This window comes from Nicotiana sylvestris, chromosome 12 (genome assembly GCF_000393655.2).
Source record: "Nicotiana sylvestris chromosome 12, ASM39365v2, whole genome shotgun sequence".
Taxonomy (NCBI): Eukaryota; Viridiplantae; Streptophyta; class Magnoliopsida; order Solanales; family Solanaceae; genus Nicotiana; species Nicotiana sylvestris.
This window is the reverse complement of record NC_091068.1, coordinates 31,362,979-31,365,835: the sequence shown is the minus strand read 5'-3', so window position 1 is coordinate 31,365,835 and position 2,857 is coordinate 31,362,979. Positions and strand designations below refer to the sequence as shown.

Genomic DNA, 2,857 nt, shown 5'->3' with positions numbered 1-2,857 from the left:
AATGGTATAGTATTTTTGGTCTTGTTTTGGAAGAAGGAGTATGAAATTTGGAGCTAATTTTGTTTGGTCTTAATTGAAAAGGCTCAATTTCGAATAGCCCAAAATATTGAGCCTACGCCCATTCCCCATTTGACCTAACCTAATTCCTACCCCTATAAAATTTAACTCATAAATTAAAATGGACCCAAGACCTAGACATAAGCGAGAACGGCAGTTTCATTTTGGCTAAAAAACAAAGATCGCCTACCCCCATCTCCCGGACGAGCAGCAGACAAACGATCCTCATTTCCATGGCTGCCATTCCAAAATTCTAAGGAGGCCATCTTCTTAAAAGCTTAAGTAGACCCACAAAACTCTTGCTTCTTTTTCAAAATCGGCCACCCAATCCTTAAGAGAACTTGGTCCAATTTTGAACTTCTACCTTATCTTCACAAAAACACTACAAATGAGAATCTAAATAAACACCAAAAAACCTTCAGCCACTACCTTCTTGGACAAAAAAAAACCAAAATTGCATCACTGCTCCTTCTTTTGTTTTAGTTGAAATGCAGCTCCAAACAACCCTTTCGTGCATATTTTCGGAAGGTTTCGAGGTCGTCGGTGAGGTTCTGCTTAAGTACGCTAGTCGTGCCTTGGATGTCGCTCTCTCGTCGGTCCAGGCGATGAAATTGGATTTCAAGTTTCAGAGTTTGTTTTGTCCTTTTTCTTCAATTGCAAAGAAATCAATAAAGGTTCAATATCTATCTTCAATCTCTGTTATTGATCTTATTTGTGCGTCGATTTCGTTGAAGATTATTTGCTGTATTTGTTTTACCTAAATCATATGTTGCTTAGAGGATGATCTGTTAAGTAAGGTTCTACTCTTTTGAGATAGAAATCTGATTTCTAACTTTAATTTCCATAGTTACACAAGTATCTATTGTTTAATAAAATTTTAAGAAAAAAAAGAAACAAGTGGGAGTATTTTTTTTTTTTTTTTGGTAAATAAAATGGGTGTAAACTGGTGTTTAATTGTTAATTCACTGACGGTGTGCATTAAAAGGAATCTGGTCTAGATGTAAGTTGATCCATTTTTTGTGATGGAGGGCAAATATCCGCATGATATCTCGAGCAATGTTGAACTTCTTATTCCCAATGGCTTTTGATTCTGAAAGTTCTTATTTAGATGTAGTTTCTTATTTAGATGTAGCGAGCTTAGATTGCATTTTGTTATTCCTACTTGAAGCTTTATCCAATAAAAAAATATTAATCAAATACTATAATTTTTTTATAACTATTTTTTCCATAACTTATGGCCCACACATAAATAAAATTAGTATAGAAAATGCTTCGAACTTTTGTAATTTGCTTTAGGCGTGATTAATAAATAAATCTTCGTGACCATGAGTACGGTTCCCATGGCATAGTTGCGATACATAACTCCAAATCCGGGGGTACATTTCATGGGGCCCGGTTTTAATTTTCTAACAAGGTTAAATAGAACGTATCGTGAATCACGGGTGCATTTCATGTAGCGTGTCTTGCGATGTGTTTTAAATAACCTTGAAATAATTCCTTAAACAAATAAAAGCGGTTTTAAAGTTAAAAATGCACATAGGTTTAAAATTGTTCTAAAATCAGATAATACGCCAATTGTAATAGTTTGAGCGACTGTGCTAGAATCACGGAACTCGGGAATGCCTAACACCTTCTTCGGGGTTAACAGAATTCCTTACCCGGATTTCTGTATTCGCAAACCGTAAATAGAGTCAACTTCCTCGATTCGGAATTTGAACCGGTGACTTGGGACGCCATAAATTTCCCAAGTGGCGACTCTGAATCTTTTAATAAATAAATCTCGTTTCGATTGTCCTTAAATTGGAAAAACTCCCTTTATACCCTTTTTCGGGGGTGTAGGTAAAGAGGAGGTGTGACATATCTTAAAGTGTTCAGATCTGTAATTACCTTATTGTTTTGAGTTGTCTATTTAACTGAAAGCATGCCTACGTTTTTGTACGTTGTCTCTATTATATTTTTTGAGGTTAAGTTCGTCACTGTCTTTCAGTCCATTGTTTGGACTAGTTACTTACTGAGTTGGTGTACTCACGTTACTCCCTACAACTTGTGTGTAGATCTAGGCACTTTTGGTCCCAGTGGAAGCTGCTGATCGAAGCTTCAGACTTAGGAGACTATCGAGGTATCTATACGGTGTTCGCAGGCCTTAACTCTCCCTCTTTATCTCTAGATGTATTTCAGTTTATTTACTTTAAATATTGTAATAGACTATGTTCTCCTCTAGACGCTTATGAATTCAGTGACACCCCGGTTTTGGGCAGTTGTATCGAATTTTGAATTTTATTTTATTTTCAAAAATGTTCCTTAATGAATTGCCTTTTCCGTGTTTATTGTGTAAAAAAATTCTATTGCGGTGTTGGATTATTGAGTTGAAGCTAGCCCAGTTCCACGATCTGCACCATCATGACGGGTCGAGTTTTGGGTCGTGACAATTTGGTATCAGAGCCTAGGTTACATAGGTCTCACGATTCATGAGCGGGTTTAGTAGAGTCTTGCGATCGGTACGGAGATGTCTGTACTTATCTTCGAGAGGCTACAGAACCCTTAGGAAACTTCACATTCTTGAATTCTTGTCGTGCAAATCTGTTGATTCTGGTAACTAAACTTTTGTTATTCTATTCTCTCACAGATGGTGAGGACACGTGCTACCGTTTAGGGTGGACAACCACCAGTACCACCAGTTGGGGCCGCGAGAGGCCGTGATAGGGGTAGGGGTGCAGCCCGCACAGCGGCTAGGGCAGCACCTATAGATCCACCAGTCGCCCCAGTGCAGGATCAGGTTTCGGTGGTAGATGCCTTAACT

The 2,857-nt window shown here is 38.0% G+C and overlaps 1 long non-coding RNA gene across 1 annotated transcript; it reads left to right on the top strand.

Moving 5' to 3' along the window:
• The first annotated feature begins 202 nt into the window (after positions 1–202).
• On the top strand, positions 203–2,362 carry LOC104244137 (uncharacterized). Its single transcript, XR_715407.2, has 2 exons — positions 203–731; positions 2,112–2,362. It is a non-coding gene; the product is annotated as an uncharacterized lncRNA (long non-coding RNA).
• The last annotated feature ends 495 nt before the right edge of the window (positions 2,363–2,857 follow it).